At 41.5% G+C, this 19,774-nt stretch overlaps 1 protein-coding gene across 2 annotated transcripts in view; it reads left to right on the top strand.

Annotated features, from left to right (window-relative positions):
• The first annotated feature begins 19,189 nt into the window (after positions 1–19,189).
• The window catches only part of ANKRD50 (ankyrin repeat domain 50), a 39,935-nt gene continuing 39,350 nt past the window's right edge, over positions 19,190–19,774 (top strand). The window contains exon 1 of one of the 2 annotated variants that reach the window (XM_015625571.3): positions 19,190–19,291. The gene's annotated coding sequence lies outside the window, so the exon portion shown is untranslated. Of the gene's footprint in view, positions 19,292–19,614; positions 19,718–19,774 lie in introns of those variants that run through there. The other variant, XM_015625573.3, reaches the window with a different exon arrangement.

Here is a 19,774-nt window from a genome sequence, read left to right as displayed (position 1 = left end):
GTAAATCATTGTGTTTCAATAGATGGTAAAACTAAAGGAGAAAATATGTACTTAGTGTCTCCCTCTGCATCCTTCAGGGAGAAGTATTTTGGTTGTGTGACTCTAGGAAGAAAAAGCTGCCAAAAGAGCTTGGACTAGAAAGCTCTGAGGTTTGAAACAGGCTTTAATTCTTCTGTAAATGAACTTCCCGCTCTTTGGAGTACCTTCCAAGAGGACTGCAGCTTGAGATCAATGCCTTCAGCTGGCTGCAGTTCTGTTGAAATCCAGCGGGGAGTGGGAGGAATAGCCCATATTACCTCATTCCTCACATGTTTTGGATAGAATGACTGCACTTTGCCACCAGTCCTTACCCGGGAAGATCTTCCCTCCTGCCTGGTGTGCCAGAACGCTGCTTCCAATTTGAATCCGAGGAAAGCAAATCAAAGGAATCTGGAAGCGCAGAGAGTACACAGGAGGTGACTCCTGTGATGCAGGCACAGTTATGGAGCCAGCTGTGCCTCCCACCAGCACCCAGGCACCCAAAAGCTGCCCCTGAACCCAAAAAAACCACCAAAAAATGCTGCAGGAACATAGGGGAGACCAGGGGAAGGGGGGAAACTGGGAGAGCAAGAAACGAGCGCTGAGATGCTTGAACATGGAGGACCTACCAAAGCAGCCTGTCTTCAGCTGATGGCACGGCTTCCTGCTGGGAATATTCCTGTCAGGAAAGAGGGGACTCGATGCTTTCAGGGAAGGGCTGACTCTCCTGTGAGCAGGAGGAGCTGCAGCAGCCCAAGGGCTCCTTGCCCTTCCCAGCATCTGGCAAGGCACACCGAGGGTTTAAGGACCCTTGAACCTTCTGAAGAAGGCTTTTGAAAAATTACTGTGACAATTCTTCATGAGGGTTTTGGGGATTTGGTTTTGGTGGTTTTGTTTTGCTTTCTTTTGTTTTGGTTTTTTGAGGTGCATGAGCAAATTTTTTTAAATCAAAAGGTAGTAATTTCAGTGAGGAATATTCCTTGTGTCCCAAAGACAGTAACTTTGCTACAGAGCAAATATTTGCTTAAAAAGAGCCTAATCATTGATATTTCAGCCAGGCAGTTCTGAAAATGGAAGAGCACAAAGTATCTGTTGGAACTCACAGAAACACCAGACCACGCAGGTAATTAAAAAGTAAAGGAAATTTTACCAGTTGTACTCCAGATTCAGTCATATCTTTTAAATTCTATTTAATGTTTAGAAAATGTTAGCTAACGTGAAAAACCCAGCTCTTTTGAAATAAATCAGTAATATACCTGCATCTGGTTTATATCATGTACAGGATACAACTTCTATGGATTAACCCTTCTAACCCTTCTAGGGATTATTTGAAAATGGATTGGGAATGTGATTTGTCAGGCAGTTTCTCAACTGGATGCAAAAATGCAAACCATTTAGCTCTTTCTGGATTTTTTCTCTTTTTTTGGCATGTTTTTGTTTTTGGAGGTTTTTTGGGGGGAGGATTTTGGGTTTTGTTTTTTTGGTTTTTTTGCCTTGTACTGTTGTTTAAAAAGAAACATTTAAGTATCTTTGCTGCACTTTTGATGTGCTCCTGCAGATTACCACAGCACAGCTTGAAACATTGTGTTGCTCTTAATTTATTATTGACATCAAAATTTCAACTTGTAAAATAAGAACTTCTTTAAAATTCTGAGTTTAGAAATATGAACATTTTGTTTGGCATATTAACTGACCAAATGTGAGAAGTATATTGTAACAGATGTTTAATTTGGTCCTTTCACGTGAGCCATCCAGACTGGTATATCTGAATTTTTGTTATATTAATTATTATTATATATGTGTCAGTGAAAAAAACAAACTTTTTGGTTACTTTTGTTTTTCTTGTGACCCTTCAAATTCTCATATTTAATATCCTTTTTCTCCATCTACTCTTAAGTTTGAGGTAGGGATAAGGCCTAACAACTCATTCTTACAACTGACTATAAAATACTTACTGCACTTTAATGGAACCACCTGTAGAATATAATGCAATTTATTGCCAGAAAGATTATTAAAAATCAAACTTTAAGAGCCTTAGTCATGTTCCAGACTTGTTTTTGTAGATAGAGAAGGAAATCCATCCTCTGGGGGGATTTTTTGAATCCCAAAACACTTTCCCTGAATTACTTTTCCAGTGGGCCTTCTAGTATGCCACAGGAAGCTATAAAAGCAGTCCAATACTGAAAATATCTAATTCTTAAAGCATGTATCAGTGTGCAATACTAATTAATTTCTTGCATGTTCATAGGTATTCTCAGAGATGGTTTTGAAAAATTAAACTTTATCTTGTTGCAGGGACAGACAGGACAAATGGAAAGGAATAAGGGAATTTTCCATTATTCTCTGGGGATTCCTTTCATCCTGGAAAAGGGATTTGTACCATATAATAGCATTAAATCACCTGTCCCTGCACGTTAACTCATAAAACCCAGGCTGTTAGAAATGAAGGTTGTAGACATTAAAATAAATGGAAAGAAAAGGCATTTAAAATTATACAGTTAAATGTAACAAAAATTCTGTAAAATACTCTTTTGTCCCATGTTACTTGAGGGTAAAGGCAGACAGGTGTAATTGTTTCTATGAATTCCTACTCACTTAGGGTTTTTCCTTAGGAAGAAAGGAGCTTTTCCTTGGCAGAAATTAGTCTTTACCCATCCTTTACACCTTAAAAACTGCTGGGTATGGCCACACCAGTAAAGCCTGACATATTTATGGCAGCTGACATATTTAAAATGATTTAGCAAGCTCGTCTCACCACTGCATTTCACATAATGACACACTTCTTAGAATTAAAGTTTTGCAATTTTATTTGGAAAAAAAAAAAATCTGCCATGTCTAATGATGCGTTTAGAAATGTAACAGTTATAAGAGAGGCTTAATTCACATGCTGCACCATAGCAAGGGGATTCAGTTCCTCTGGAGGAGAAAAGTAATCAGAAGATTTAAGTATGGTCTTCAAATCGTGGAAAGGTCAAGATCTAAGGATATTTATCTTAAGAACCCCTGATAAGGCAGTAAGTCACATTAACACATTATTTCATAGTAGATGGGTTATCTTGCATTTTCATTTTCAAATGGAGAAGCAATTCCTGAACTAATGTTCTTTTAAATATTTCTATTGATCTTCTGTGGATGATGGTTTGATATTCCAGAATTCTCTGTCTTTAGTTTTAGCTTCAGTTACTTTATTTACAGTCAAAGTGGGAAGTATGTTTTGCTTTTTATTTACATTGGGACTGGAGACTGTCCATGTTTGCTACTTGTCTTGAAAAGAACTGTGTTTAGAAAAGTATTTAAACTCCACATTTCTAAAGACAAGTAGGTCTGTGCTTCTTCAGAGCAACCAAACACATCCCAGCTACAGCTCAAAGCCAGAGGTGGTGTCTTTGCATTCCAGCTCTGTTCCTACAGTGAAAACAGGTTTGAAAGAGAATACTTCATCCAAGAGAACAGAAAATGTTTGTGGCAGAGAATATCTGTGCCATCAGATGAGTAGAAATGTAGACCTGGCAGATCTGCCATTGTAACTGAGATGTGATGTTATCTGGGGCTGTCTCCAGTTGTGGGGGATTCCTCAGCGTGGGCTCCTCTCACTGCTGGGACAGACCAAAGCAACTGGGACAAATTAAATGCACGAGGTTTTGATGACTGCAAGAGGGAAACTCATCCTGAGGTTTCGTTTTTCTCCCCTGCCTTCCATCCTGACCACGCATTTTGCTTCAGAGCTGCAGGAATGTTGTCAGTGATTTGTTTCCAGATGTTTGACTCAAGGTCTTTTCCCTCAGTAAAAAGACTTTAGCATGTCCTAGAAGTAGCTGACTGGTTTCCCAAATATTTTTTTCCTCCATTAAATGGGTTGTAGAATGCTTTGTTGGAAAATGTGGAGTCTTCCAAACCTAGATCTATGTCCAGTCAAATAATTCCTTCTTTCCAAAAACAAAATAAGCACATCAACACTGAGCAGCCAACCAGACACATGAGCCACCAAAGAAATTGTGAGCAAATATTGCCATACAACTATCTCATGTCAGATGGTACACAGGAAACCCTAAATATAGAAGATACCTTCTTACCTACGGATAAAAAGGTAATTTTTCTCTTTTTTTTCTTAGACACAGCTACTTGAATGGGATGGGACTCATGACAGTGAGAAACAAAAGGCTCATTTTACTACAAACAGATCCATTTTTTTAAGAAAGTGTCTGAGCACTTTACGTGCTTAGAGCACTTCATGTTCACAAATGACCATAAATTTGTGCAGAGCTGGCAAGATTTTAAATGGACACATTTTTGTAACCTTTCCTGACTGAAATATGGGTGTGGATAAATAACAGTTTTGTCCCTCTGATTTCCTCTGATCTGTTCAGAAAGCAGCAGTCAGCTTTAATGCTAGAGGGACAGAGAGAACTGTCTGAGAGAGCTCATGCTGCAAGTGTTCACAGGTGGAGCTGTTCCTTCACAAGACCTAGAAGGAGGTACAAAGATGGTGTTCCTGTCACAGTGGATTTGAAATTTTGCACGTTTTTGGCCTACTTCTGTTGGATTCACTGAAGGTCAGTGTCATTCTCATTTCTACAGCCTCTCACAAATCCTAAATCTAAGAGCTGTGTGGTTATCTCACAGGATCCGTCCAGTCTCCTGCTGTCATCAGCAGAACTATTTTGTCATGTCTCAGTCTCATCTGCCTCCCCACCCAAAGCCTGTTCCTGTCACGGTTGGTGTCCTCAAGTTCCAGGCTGCTGGCTACTTCTGATTGTGGTGTTGTCACATTATGCTAGGACAAGGTTCACGCAAGCACTGACTGGAAATGTAACTCCAAAAGACAGGGAGATGAAAAAGCCTTGACTGGCAAGTAAAAAGCCTTCATGGTGCTCCCCTTCCCACCATTTAAATGACAGGCATTTACAGATGTCATGGCCGAGAACCTGCTGTCTCAGAGCTTAAAAATAAAAATAAATGCTTGCTGTCAGCTCGCTTGCAAAACCCCGGTGCTGGCTGATCACCAGGAACTCTGCTCAGACATGATTCTTGCATAAGGATGGTGAGCAGACTTTCTCATCCTCTGGCAGATTGGTGTTCCAGACCACTTCCCTCTAAAGGTACTGGACTAAGATCCTTGCCTGAAGTCCAGGAAGCATGTTCCTGCTCATGTTTATGGATGTTGGCATGGTTAAACCACATCAAGAGCTGGACCAGTGTTTTAATTGTGGTTAAGTGCTGTGCAAGATGACCAAGAGAATCAGTCTTTGAGGAATTCAGAATGGTTTCCTCTCCATGCAAAGTGATGTCTTCAATTTTACCTGAATCAGACTTATCAGTCTGTTTTCTTTCCAATACCTCGAAACCTGGGGCAAAAATAAACTCCAAGCCTTACACATCAAGATTTCTTTTACACTTTCCTCAGATGCCATGAAATAATTTTAATTTTTTTGTTGCCTTTGGGTTCAGCATAAGGAGAAGTAGTCCCACTCGGCATCTGTCAGAGCATTTTCCTCTGAGAAATCTGCAGGGCTGTTACCCAAAATTCTCTTCACACGTTTACACTGCTCTGCACTTGTCCTTACCTCCAAGAAATAATGATTGATTTAGAGGGCCAGCTCTGTGTTTAATTAAAGCCTACACTGCCCTCCTTTTTGCTATACTGTCTTCCACCTCCCAGAACTCTACAGAGTGTACAGTTTGCATTGTGATTAAATTCTTCCATTCTGGGACTTGGTATTTTACTACTAACCACTGGGTTTTCACCTTTAGAGCAAAGTTTTCCTATTCTGCTTCTGTCCTAGAGCATAGACTTCACTTTTCCCTATCAAGGCTTCCTAACTTTTCTCCCCTGACAATTTTCTGACTCTGAAGAGCCTCAATACATCTGTAGCCTTGGTACACTGCTCTTGGCTGGACATGTGTGACATGCTTGTGGTTTTATGGCAATAAACCCCATTTTTCCAGATGTTGCTGCACTTCTGGATCTCTGTAACTCCTCAAAACACTTCTCTAGACCCTCAACAGCAGTCACAGCATTTCTAGTCTTGTGTTTCTTGCAGAAGTCCTTGTTTTTAACGCTGCACTGCCGTGTCCTGCCTTGCTGCAGGGCATACCCATAGCGTTTTCCACAGGTAAATGCATTTATCAGCACCTGTTTAACAAAGGTGTGCTGCTGAGTGCTGCTGCAGAAACGTTTCTCAATTTCAAAATGCTGATGTGGGTATATGAAGGGGTGCTCATTCTTATCCAAAGATTTGCTGGTTAGTAATCTTTTTTTCTTTACCAAGCAGTTTATAAAGTTCACCTATTTGTGTTATAAATAGACCATGACAAAACAAATTTGATATTAAGTGATGCTTTAAAGAGCTCTACATTTCAATGAAGACTTAAAGTGGGTTTTCCACATGAATATATTTATTATGTATAAATCTGAATGGTTGCACGCACTGAATACCTAAAGGAAAGCAATTCAGCTTTAAGGATCAAATTTTTAATAGGTGTCCAAGTAATCTATGATATTCTTCCTTGAATAACTTGGGTTCTCAGAGGCAGACAGACCTCTGTGGGGTAGATAAGCATGTGCTAAATGTCTGTTTTTACATGCCTTCCTCTGGCACAAAGGTACATCTAAAACACATCAGTGGAAGTTTGAGACTTAGGTGAAGGTTACCTCAGGCTAATGCTGCTGTTCTTCCAAGCCACCTCCATAAAGAGGTCTGAAAAAAACCGATTTTAATATGAAACCTTTATTAAAAAATAGCATTTATGGCATTTATATATTACCAGGTTCCCTCACTGAGCACAATATGTGTAGTTTAATCCATTTTTCATCCACTTTTATCTTTGTCCTCTGTAATTGGCTCATTTCTTCCGTATGGGGAAAAATACAGGGAGTCAGTCTGCTTCACCTTCTCCTCTAAATATAGAATCTGTTTAAAGCAGCAAAAAGAGCAAAGCCAATAATGGATGCAAATATTGACACATTTGAAATGCATCAGAAATCCTTCCTCTCAAGGTATCCCATAATTTTGAAAAACTAACTCTAAAAAATTATACTATGTGGAAGACTATTTGGATTTTTCTCCCTTGACTTGCTAAATGGGACTTTTCCTAATTGCAATGAGCACAGTTCAAATAATCTGAGAAAAAACACTTGATTAAAACAAAAAATTGGTTTCATTTCACTAATTTAAATGAAATATTTGAAGTACCAAAAGCCTAAATAGGAGAACGCAGATTTAAATTAGCATAGATGCTATTAGTAATAGAATATAAATTTGCAAATCACTGACAATGAGGATCATGCCTAATTATTATCTCAGCAGGATTTAGTCCAAAGTTGAACAACATTATCTGATGTGTGTGCTCAACACACTGACAACTTCAAGGTGTGATCTGCACAAACTGAACAGTCATAACATTTTTTAAAGGAAATTGTGTTTATAATTCTATTTTTTTAAGGCTGGCAGAAGAATCTTCAGTGACTCCTTCAGTTTTTCTATATTAATGATGACTGTTTCTCAGCAGAAATGACTGAATCTTTTTTCTTTTTTTTCTTCCTGAATAAAGTAATCCAAAAATACCTGGCAACTGTGAAGAATGATATGACTGAGATCCCACTTTCCCTGGGATTTTGCTTCTGTAGTGACAGTAATTAATAATTAAGAAGTCATTAGGATTAAATGGAAATGTCACATTGATGTTATTATTAATGAAGTAGGTTTTCCTAGAGGTGACAATGTGCCTTGCTTACAAACCAGCGTGATGACAGCCACTACATATTTTTGTGGCAACTGGTGTGGTCCAAATTTTCTGTGCTCCCAGGAACAGCAGCAACACGTGCTGGAGTCATCTGGCTCCATAATCAGAACATGAATGTAATTATACATACACACACACTGCTCTGACTCCGTACCCATGAGGGCTGCTGCCGCTGCACTCTCCCTGTGGCGCCTGGAGCCAGCTCCCGCATCATGCCGCTTCCTGGACAGGGAATGAGTTTATACTGGGGTTTTGTCCCATCCTGGAGCTGGAAACACTTCCTGTTCAGCTAAGGAAAGGTCTGGGTTTCTGAAACGCTAGTGTTGCATTTTCCTAACTCTGCTTGTGCTTGTCATCCCTGCTGCCGCCCAAAAGCTGTGTATAAAAGCAGGCATTGGATTCCGAGTATTTAGGAATCTGATTTCCTGAGTTGATTGTAGTTCTAATAGAGTTAATAATGTTCCTCACAAAGCCAAATTACCCAACTAATTATTATACATTTATAGTGAGATAACATTGAAGCTGTCAGTCAGCAGCCAGTGACGTGTATTTATTAAAAATGAACACTGTTTCTGCACTCCTCTGCTTGGCTTAAAGTGGTGGCTGGTTTAGTTTTGTTTTAACTCCACGGCTTCTACTAATCTACTTCTCATTAACAGCACCAAGGCAAATCCTTTCTTTCTGCTTTGGCTGACAGTTTCAGAACTGTCTGTACATATAGTGCAAACAAATTTTGCCTTATTAATACCAACCGCCTACCTCCCGCGCATCTGATTAATCCGCCTAATCTATAGCGCTCAAGAAATACCTATTGCCGTGGCATAATTAAATTTCCAGATTAAATATAATTTGATTTCACTGGGAGGGGATTAGTTTTCGTGGCGTGGGTGGATCTCGAGGAAGGTTTGGAAGAATCACGCAAGCTCCTTAACGAGCTGCTCGGGGATTTAGGGGTGGTAACCTCTGCTGGGAAGGCAAAACACTGATGAACATAACCAGCCCAGGCTCAAACAAGGAGAAAAATGCAAGTGTGAAACTAGTGAAAGAAAATATTGATGGGAGGATGGAGCCTTGCTTGGACAACTTCCATCCCTGTGTACTGCTCACATCTGACTTTGGTTTATGTCAATAGGATTATAAAGCTGTTGATACACATGAATGCTATTACCTCCAGTAATAAGATGCTGAATTAGTAGTAAAATACTTAATCCTCTTCCACTGAATTTAATGCTGTGAATACAGTGCAAGAGAAAACACAGACAAGTCTAAAATTCCTTGGAAACAGACATTTAGCTATTGACTCTCCTTAAAGGCATCTACTTGACTTTCAGGGATTTCTGAGATCTGGAACACTTGTCAAAGGAGGGAAATGATTATTTTCCTATTATGGCAATGGCATCAATGAGTGTCTTAACGTGGATAGTTAATATAGTGGCTTCATATAGGGCCATAATTTATCATTCTTAATTAGGAAATCATTAAGTTTATTTTCTATTTTTCTGACAAGACCTGACGGAACTTCTGATAAATCTGACTTGAATCAGTTTGGTTTGATTTACTGTAAGAGTGATAGTGATTAGAGGTGAAAGGGGAAGAGAATAAATAGCTGCTAAAAGCTGCAGAAAAACACAGCAGATATGATAGCGGAGTCCCAGGCACCAAATGGATTCTTACCCCTTGAGAAACACAGATTAATCTGGAAACAGAGGCAAAAGTATTTTAAAATGAGGCTCTCTGCAACAAGATTGAAAAGCTGTTGATGTCATGGATACACACTGATTTCTAGTGCATGTCTATCTGCTGTACAGGCAGCTTCCTCAGTTATTTTCAGACTACTTTCAATCCTCTCCTTTATAGTGAGATTGTCTTTTCCATGGTGACTAATGACTTTTTCCTACGTTTGTCAAGGTTGATTTTTGTGCCGCCCTTCTGTCTCACTTCACCGAGTCTCTAGTGAGACACTAAAGGTTCCTTCTCACACTGAGAATTATTCCCCAGGCCTTGGATAATATGAGACACAGCTTCAAGCATTTCCACCACTGACTGTGTCACCTGAAGGGAAACTTAACCTGCACCAGCAAACACAAAAATCCCTTTAGTCCCTGCACTTCTCCAGCAATTCACACCTGACTCCCACTCAGATAATTTAATCTGTGGAGGCTTCAGAACTTCATTTATCATCTCTGCCTCTTCTCATTTACAAGACAGCTAAAGTTATCTCCACCTCCTTCTGCCTGGGTTCCATTACCCCCTTAATCCATTTAAATCCTTCCATTTTTTTTTTTTTTTCCCTCTGCTAAATCCTGAGCTTCAAGGTCCTGTGTGCCATGTCTTAATGTTTCCAAGCATATTCAGCACTAAAATACTGGAGTGATTTTTGCCAAGACTGAGTAGAGCCTTGCTGACAATTTATCTTTGGCTTTTTTTCTGCTGCTTATGACTATGCAGCAAAATGGACTTTGGGCTTTTTTTCCAGTCTTCTTGCAGGTTCAGGATCTCACCTATAAGGAAGTGAATAATGATTGTACTTAATGATCTTAAAGGCCTTTTCCAACCTAAATGAATAAATCTGTGAATGGGTCTAACTGGTAAATTTGTTTAGCTGAATACAGCATTTCAACAATAGATTAGTTTTTTTCCCAGAGTAACAGTATCATCAAACTCATGATTTGTACTCTTTTAACCTCAATTCCATTTGTATTTTTTAGACCTTTTTTATGACACTTGTTTCCAAGTGAAAGCTAAAATAAGAAGATGTGTGTTGTTCTACATCTAAACATCCTTTAATCCTTCTGGGCAGTGTACTCCATAAAACAATCTCATAAACTCTCTGCTGCCTCAGCCAGGCCTTTACCTCCTCTCCCAGGTTCCATTTCAATTCTCTGCGTCATAAGAGCGTTAACAGGATTTTATGAAGATGACACACGCATGGAAACAGCCAGTACCCAAACCCTTTGATCCTGTGTCCTAGATTTTGGCTTCAGTTTGGATTTCCAGAGTGTGCTAACGCCATACAGAAAAGGCAGAGAAGGGTGCTGGGTAATGCAAGTTGAGCGGTAGGAGATCAGGGATGCACCATCACACTCAGTGCTGATGAAGAGCTCTTTCAAAGCAATCATCATGTTTGTTTTCCAGGTTCCCTGAAAATGACTGGGCCAAACTAAATGCTACTGAAATCCAAACTCCTTTGGAAAAGTCTGCATCTGTCAATTCAGGGCAATTTTTGGTCAATTACTGAAAAATAGGAACTTTGTGGAAGCTGTTGCTGTTTTTGGTATTGCTACTACTATTTTGAGTTGTAGTGACTTATGACATTTCACAGGAACAGCCAACAAATATCCAAACTTAGTATCTGCCCTGAATCAATTTTATGTACTTTCTGAATCTTTCTTGAGCTACCTTTACCTTCTGAAGTGTCAGTAAATCACACGGCTTATATGTTTGGTAAGTGTAGAAATAACTGGTTTTCCTGTTATGGCACACCAACTTCAATTTTACTCCATAAACCTCTGATTTTTCTTTTTCTTTTTCATGTGGGAAAATAGCAAGTGGAAAAGGTAGTTGCATTGGTGCAAGTACGTGTCTAAAGTTTTGAGTTATTTTGCTGCGTTGCATGAGAAAACATAATTTGATTCTTTCCTTTTCATTCCCTTTAAAAGGAATTTTTTTTTTGGATTCCTAAAATCCATTAGAACAAACAGTCTGGATGATGAAAAACAGAGCAAGTTTCTTATTTAAGGGAAGGGAATGAAATTCTGCTTATCAAACGACACTAATGACCAAACTAAATTCACTTCCACACAAAATGCACATGCTGTTTTTCAATCAACATTAATTTGTCTTTCGCATTCTATTTTCAAAGTCTAATGGGACATTTCTAAGGATATATTTTAGCTGCCTCTTCTAGATTCAGAAGATCTGCAATTAATCCAAGCAAACTTATCCAAAATATGCTCCAAAAATTCCTCATCTCACTATGTCTCATCTGTGTTTAGAAATGTGTTAGAAGGGGACTAATCAAGTGGTTTCATAGATGCAGTGAAACAGATTAAAAAATCTTTTATATTTACCCCTGTTGATTACAATTTGTCATGAATAATTTTATTTTCTGAGTGTCTACAAGAGTTTAGTGGCCTCAGCCTGGAAAAAAAATAAATATTGCAAATTTATTTTTTGGGATTATGCTGATTACTTGTATTTACTAACTTTGTGAGCACAAAAATAATTCTGCAGGCAACAGGTATGACTATTCAACTAGACTTTGGTGGACCAGTGGAAGGTGATGAAACAATTTTGAAGGGGCAAAGGCCAGAGCTGTTCCCTGAGGAATTTTGCCAGCAAGGGACACCAGGACAGCTCTGAACCTGCTCTTTCTGCTCCTGGCTCCTCCAGTGCTCCCACTGAGTAAATGCAGGTGCTCTGTGCTCCTTAAGTCTCTTTGTAAGAAAGGAGGATGTATATTTGCTATTTTGAGCACGCCTTATGCTAAGGAACAAAGATGGGCATGATTGCATTCCATATGATTTTCCAAAGTGCTGATAAGTCTGGAAGCTGAGCTTATAGATAACCCCAAATTTGCATTTGACAGATGTAGCACCCTTACAGGTAAAGCGATGGAAGGTAGAACGCTGCCCTGGCTTCACAGGAAACAGGCTGCGTGGGTGAAGTTTGTTTAAAAGGACGGGTGAAATTAAATCCTGCTGGTTTCTCACTTCTGAAGAGATGATTTGCAGAGCCCCCACAAACTGAGAAGAAGGACAGCAGTCAGTGCTAACCCACCTGGGCAGCCTGCCTGCCAAAGGATTGCAGTGTAATGTTTAAAACGCACAAATTCACAAATAACATGGAACTCTTGAGCCAGGGTAAACTAGATGGAGAGAAAATGCCTTAAAATTACTCATTATAGTATCACAGTGTGCCTTCTCACATAAGAGCTTTTGAGCTACTACAGGCTTAGGGCAGAAGTTTGTAAGAGCTTATACAGCAAAAAGTATTTTGGTTATTTATTACTTCTGGTTTAGCCTGAAGAGTTTATGCTGATTCAATAACACATCAGTCAACCTTAGCTGGTTGGAGCAAGTTTATGCCTTTCTTGTGTTACTGAAGTGGTACAAAATATTTTGGCAAACCTTACTTTAGCTTGCCATTTGACCAGGGATAAGAAAGGAGATATGAAAGATTTACTATTTTTATTGTACTGATGGAGAAATAGAAGCAGGTAAGGTGACATGAGTTGCTCAAGATCACAGAGCAGGTCAGGACAAGTGTTCAGACATTGCCTGTAACACAGACTGATGAAAGAACTCTGATTATGTGAGAAATACATATATATATAAATGTATTTACTTATGTTATTTGTACACAAATTTTCCCAAAGTTCACAGCTTATTCATGTGTCGCATAAAGCAAATATTTTGTTAGGTTTCTCTAGGTTTATACAGAATCTTGTGGCAGCATAACAACTTTAGTTATTGTAGTTGTTTTGAATATTCACATAAGAATCACATGCCTAAGAATGTAACCATTTCTTTCATGCCTGGTCTGAGAATGTTACTGAATATACTTCTGGAACAATTTGCATAAAAAGTCACTTTCATGATTTAGTTTTCTCTTTTGACTTTCTGCTATGGAATTTTTTCTTTCTACTCCACAAACATTTTCATGCCAGCACTTAACAGCATCTAAATTCTTCCCTTCCCAAGGAACAGACAATTATATTTTCATCCAACAGGACAACTTATCAACTGCAGCACCTGTTTTCAAGAATATCATTGCTATAGTGTTAATTTTGGCTGGCCTTGTGCATTGTCAACTGTTATTAAATGGAACGGTGACGTTATACCACAATTCATATTGCACAAATATTGGGTAACATGTTACTTCAAGGTAGGAGGAAACTGAAGCAGATTCATATTCCTGTACACACAGAAATATTTGAAATTAGAATGACACAGGCTAGAAAGACTGCAGTCTTCCAGAGCACTATACCAATGTGCATTTCTTGGATACTAAAACAAGTTGCTTTTTGGGTTTTTTGTAGCTGGCTAAAAGTTGTAATGCATTTTGCAGACACCCAGCTAAACCCTTGCCCAGTAAGTATCAGAGACTGAGCATCAACTATTAATCAGAAGATTCATATCTTCCAAGTTCTGTGAAGATGCATATTTGTGTGTGTATAAATATTACACATATATATATAAAAGATGCTGCATCAAATCTTTAAAGCCAATGCCTGGGTTTTGCTCGAGGCATAAAAAGTGCCTCCAAGCCTATTGATTAAATTTAGTGTGCAATCCCAGCACTACATTGGGAGGATGGTGCTCTCACATCAGCACTGAGCAAGAAAAAAAGCTTCTCCTGAAGGAATTCAGAGCGTTTAGACTGATCCTCTATTTTAAACAGTCGTCTGACAGAGTCTTTTCCTTGACACCGTAGCAGTGAGGAGCAATTGTACCAACAGGATGATAGTAACACACAGTAGTAGATATAAGCACAGTTAAAATGACATGTGATACAAATTATATTTTCTAGGCATGGACAGCAGGTCTTTTGAGTGTATCTTAATTCTGTTATTAAGCTGCAAAACTAACATCCACGCTGCTGGGTATTCACACATGAATTTGTACAGAAGATGAGGGTAAGTGGATGCAAACCTCCTGCTTGCTCTTTTCTGTGGCTACAGGACAGACCCTGGCCCTTGTGTATCAAGGAACAGAGAATTGCCTTTTCTAACCCAAAGCACAATAGCCATTTCTCTACCAAAATGCAACTAGATTATGTTGTGGTGGCAGTTCTGTAATGACCTAGAAATGAATGCTATCAGACTGGAAGTGGGAACTATTTCCCCTTCAGGGAGAATGCGAATAGAGCTCCCTCCTCTCCTGGCCAAGTGTTCCAGCCACCACATGATCCTATCCCAGATCTTTTGTTTAATTTTGCTTCAACTTAATCATTCTTGCATCCTTTGTTCACAGAGCTCCAGTTTCAATAGATGGGATAGATAGTACTCCTACCCAAATTACCTGGTAATGAGGAAGGGCAAGGAAAGAGCTGAAAGGAGCTATTATGCTTCCTGGCTATATTCTTATGTAAAAGAACACTATTGCCTGCATCTATTGAAAATCGAAATTGTGTGTGCAAGTCCCTGATAAGTAGGGAAAAAGAAAAAAAAACCAACAAAACCAACCTGCATTATGTTCCTCTTTAAAAAACACAAGAAGGAACAAGATGGTTAGCCTCGACTCAGTTCCTGAGGAGCTCAGGAAGCACATCCTCCTGGAGTCCATTCCCAAGTACAGTGACTAAGTGACCAGCGGACTGTGAAGGATCTAATAATTGTGAATAAGAACTAACCAGCCCTTTCTGAGGCCTCTGACATCCATCCCCTGTAGCATCATTTAGGAGCTGAGGGATCCTGACCTGGGGCAATGGATGATCAGAGTGGATCAGAGACTGGCAGTGGGTCCTAGGCCTGACACTGGCCACTCACAAACAGGACTTCCAGGTTGGTTTTGTGGAGGCATCTTATATGATACTGAGAGTCCCAAGGTTAAGGTGCATCTCAGCCTAGACAGATTTTAGGACTAAGACCTGAAACATCAGTATCAGAGGAATATTTTTGCCTGAATACTTCATGTGATAAGATTTCCACTACTAGCTTGGGAAATTGTAATTTTTTCTTAATGTTTATATTCTTATGTTATCCTAAGTCTGCACTATCTTTATTTACCATCAGCCTCAATAATTTTACCTGTCAGAGAATGAAAGTATCTGAATTAAAAGACAATGATGCATGAAAATCAGTAACTCCAAAGTTACAAAAGTTGTTAAAATGACTACTCTGTGTTTAAGCAGATAATCACACCTCAGGCCCACCCTTGCAAAACATTTATTTCTGGATGTGAATCACTGCCTGCCCATGTCTCTACCCAAGACATGACGAGCTTGCAAGGATTTGCAGCCCCGCTCCCTGTGAGGCTCCGAGCTGGCTGGGACGTGCGTGCACCCCAACCACGGACCCGCAAGGGCTGAGTCATGCACCAAGCACCCCAGAGGCAAAGTGGAAACAGCAGCTCCCTCCAAACCACACACAAAGCAAACCCAAGTTTGTGTACATACAGGATGGCTCAGATTTTTGATGACTTCAAGGATCTGCCTCACGCTGCCTTTCTCATTGAGGTCCATTATGTTCTCTCTCGTCCGTCAGGGCTGCCTGCTTTCACATCCAAATAGCATCATACTGAAACTGTTGAAATAATTGAAAAGTACATAGCAGTCTTTCCCAATACTTGGTAAAAGATGTGGCAAATCATTTGGAAAGCATAAAAGATTTCTGCTTAACCCACTCCCACAGGTTTTTCCAGTGTTACTGCAGACTTCTGAATGTTACAACTTTTTGTGCAGTCTTTTCACTAGAAGTTTCTCCGTTCTTTAGCCTTAACTGGCTAAATACAAAACCCTACCTAAAATCATGCACAATACAAATATTCTATCATTTAAAATCGGGTGCCCTGGTGTGGTTCAGATTAACTAGGAAGGTTCCCACAGCTTCAGACCATTGAAACAAAAAGTATAGAGCCTATTTGAGGTGTTTTGTTTTTTTTTCAGATAGGAAATTTTGCTCCATTTCATCTTCTTTTAGGCGTTATCTGTCAACCTTGTAGCCTGCAAGGTTGCAGCCAATTAAATCATGGCTTGTTTGCTATCTGTGTCAAACTGAGTTATACAAAACCACAAAAATAAGGTTTGGTTCTTATCCTGATACTGTCTCATTAACTACAACATTGCACAATTGTATCAGAAATATCTGACCCTTAGCTATAATAATTCACTAGGATGATGTCATCTGAGCTGTCACGTTCGCTATAGGGAGGTACTATGCAAATAATCTTGATAACAAAATGCCTCCCTTGCTTTTGAAGGTTGACTTTAGGGTCTTAGCTTCTTGTGTACAGATGAAAGATTGCAGCTGCGCCTCTTCGTGACAACCTTGGGTTTTTAACCCTTTAAACTTATTTTTAGGATTTTTTCTTTTTTTCAAAAAAAAAGATTTACCACTGAAAGTGTTTATATGCTGTTGCTTCCTATAAGTAATTTGAAGGGGAGGTCAGTGTAAGGCCATTCACCTTTAGCTTAAAAAGTTTTTGAAAGGTCATGCTTTGGACTTCGCAAGATTTTGCCTAATTATACTTTAGGCCGGCCTGACACATTTTTTTCCAACTCCTGTTCCCCTCTCCTTCTTCCCTTTGTAATTCCAGCAAGTATTTCATACTCCTGGTGTCAGCTGTAGGAGTGATATCCTGAAGGGAAACTTAGCTCAGATGCAGTTCCCACCAGGTAGTTTCAAGGACTAATAATTTTATGTCAAATTATTGTCATCTGTTTTAGGATTTATGCATTAGCATGGAAAGGTTAAGTATTTTCACAGTTATTATCTATAACTTCATCATGCATACACTTAAATACCTGATTTTAGCAAACCATGCTGTTATTCCACCTGCTTGACTATATTCACACTGGATAGCGTGAAATCTGACAGCACCTTTTAATCAAAACTGTGTTTTCACTTGTGTCTTGGTCATCAGAAAAGCAGAAGTTGAACTTTCCCCTGCATCTCATCATTGTCCAATTTCACTTTTTCCCCCACCTTGGGTTACCTACCAGTCTAATGCTTGTGCCAAGATCTGCTTCTTAAGGTGTTAAATCTGCAATTATTTCTTGTGGGTTTTTTAACTTATTTTTCTCTCTGTCGACTTCTGTTTTTCCTCTAGCCTGTACAACAGACTAGAGCTGCAATCCCATCACTCCAACCATTGTCTGTCTCTATTCCTTTATTGTTAAAAGGAAAAAAAAAAAAAAAAGAAAAAAAGAAAATATTTTACAGTTCAAAGTCTCTTGAACTTGTATTAGCATTAGTTTTGGAAGTCTTGAGTTTCCACATTTCGAAATGGAAGGGTGATGCAGCTGGGAAATAAAAAAAAAAATAAAAAAAAAAAAACAAACCTAAGAGAAGATTACTTGCCTAAAGTGTAGGGTTAAAAAAACCCAACCAAGTCAGAAAGCTTAAAAACACCCAAAACAAAACAACCACACAATATTTTCTTACTACTAATCTTATTTCTGTTTCTCCCCCACTCCCAATTGCTCTGTGAATTTGTAATTCACTGCTTCCAAAGGTTCTTCAAACTTGTTCTACTGGTTTTCTGAAGCAGACAGACTTGTTTTTCTAAGCTCCTCAGTACACCAACCGAATTTATTTAATTTTTCATTTTGCTCCTGCAGAGAACCCCGGGACGCTCCTTGAAGGGCCCTAAATCACTCCGCTGTATCCTATGGATATATTCAGTGTGTACACCACAATGCTGTAATTACCTGGCGTACAAAGCCATACAGAGCAGCGCTAAAATGAAGGAATTATTTAGCAGCCATAAAGACCTTGGTCCTTGGTGGAAAAGTGCCTTATCATAACTAATGCTGCCAGCTGCCAGGGGAGCAAATTTCAATGAAGATCCTTCCCTTGCTCTGTCACAGACAAAATAAAGGAGGAGAGAGGCTGCTGTGTCGTCATGGGTGGAAGGGACTTGACAAGGCCATCGTAAAGGTGTCCTAGAGCAAGATCCACCTTGTTTTCTTCCATACCCAAGTTTTCCTGGAGGAAGTTCCACCCTCGTTTCTTCCATATTAAAAGGTGCCTGGTTCCGAGGGTTTGTAGGCATCCACAAACTGTAAAGCTCAAGGGTCACTTTAACGTGGTCTAAGGGAGAGATGTGGGATGCCCCTTGGAGCTCTCACGGTTCTGCAAACATTATTTTCGGATCTGCGTATCCCCAGTAAGCAAGGTGGGGAAGGTGGAAAAGGTTCAGAATTTGGGCTACGTTCTGGGGCGGCTGTCGGGGCAGTCAGTAGGAGTTCTGTCTGAAACGGGCCAGTTCGGGGCACAAGGACAAAAGGCAATGAAAAAAATCAAGCTCGGAGCCCTGTGCTTGGTTCAGAAAGACGACTCAAGTAAGGTGTCAAGGCGAGAGCCCGTGTCAGCCCCGCGGGAGGAAGGGCTCGCCTCCAGCCAGGACCTTTCCCCCTCAAGTTTGGCGGCCGCGGAGCGGGGCCGGGACGGCGCCTCAGGCCCGCGGCGGGAGGCGCGGCCGCCCCCTGCAGGGCCGCGCCGGGAGGCGCCGCGGGAGCGGGCGGGACGGAGGGCGGCCCCGGGGCCGGGACAAAGCCCGGGGCGGCGGCGAGGGGCACCGCCCGTCTCCCTCCGCTCCGCACTACTTCGCCCCAGATGTCCCCGCCGCCGGAGGGGAAGGGGGGCGGGCCGAGGCGGGGCCGGGGCGGGAGGAGCGGGGAGCGAGGGAGGCGCCGAGCAGGGAGAGCACCGGGCGGGCTGAGGCAGCCGCGGAGCGGGGTGGCCGCGGCCCTGGCACGGCGGCGCCCGGGGGCGGGAGCCCAGGGGCCGGGCGGAGGAAGAGGAGGGGCGCGGGCAGCGGCGAGAGGAGCCGTCTGGAGCAGCCGCCGCGCCGAGGCGGCGACGGAGGTGAGCGAGCGGCGGGAGGAGGCCCCTGCCCGGGCGGGGCTGACACCGGCCCCGGGGCTGGAGCGTCCCCGCCGGGCGCGGAGCGGGTGCCCGGGTCCCCGTGCGGAGCCGGCTGTGTGCGCGGCGGCGGGCACAGGGCGTGTGGCGCCGCGCCGGGGGGGCAGAGGCAGAGGGAAGGGCTGGGGCGCTCCCCAGCTGCTCGGGGCTTTTCCCGGAGGGAGGTGGTCGCGCTGGCGGGGCGCGGGGCTGGAGCCCAGGCGGTGGCTCCGGGGTGCCGCGGAGGGCACGGGGCGGGGGCGCGGGGTGTCACGCCGTGACCCCGGGGCTGCCGGCGCCGCTGCCGCGAACAAAGAAGCGTGCGGGGAGCAGCGCTGCCCTGCCACACAAACTCCCGAAAACGCCCGCAGCCGGCAGGAGGAAAATGGGGTGAGGAGAGGGTTCGGTGATGAAGCCTCGCTAGGAGGAATGTTTCTGGGATGAAAG

Source organism: Parus major, chromosome 4, assembly GCF_001522545.3.
Source record: "Parus major isolate Abel chromosome 4, Parus_major1.1, whole genome shotgun sequence".
NCBI lineage: Eukaryota > Metazoa > Chordata > Aves > Passeriformes > Paridae > Parus > Parus major.
The sequence above is the reverse complement of the archived record's forward strand: the minus strand, read 5'-3'. Positions and strand labels throughout refer to the sequence as shown.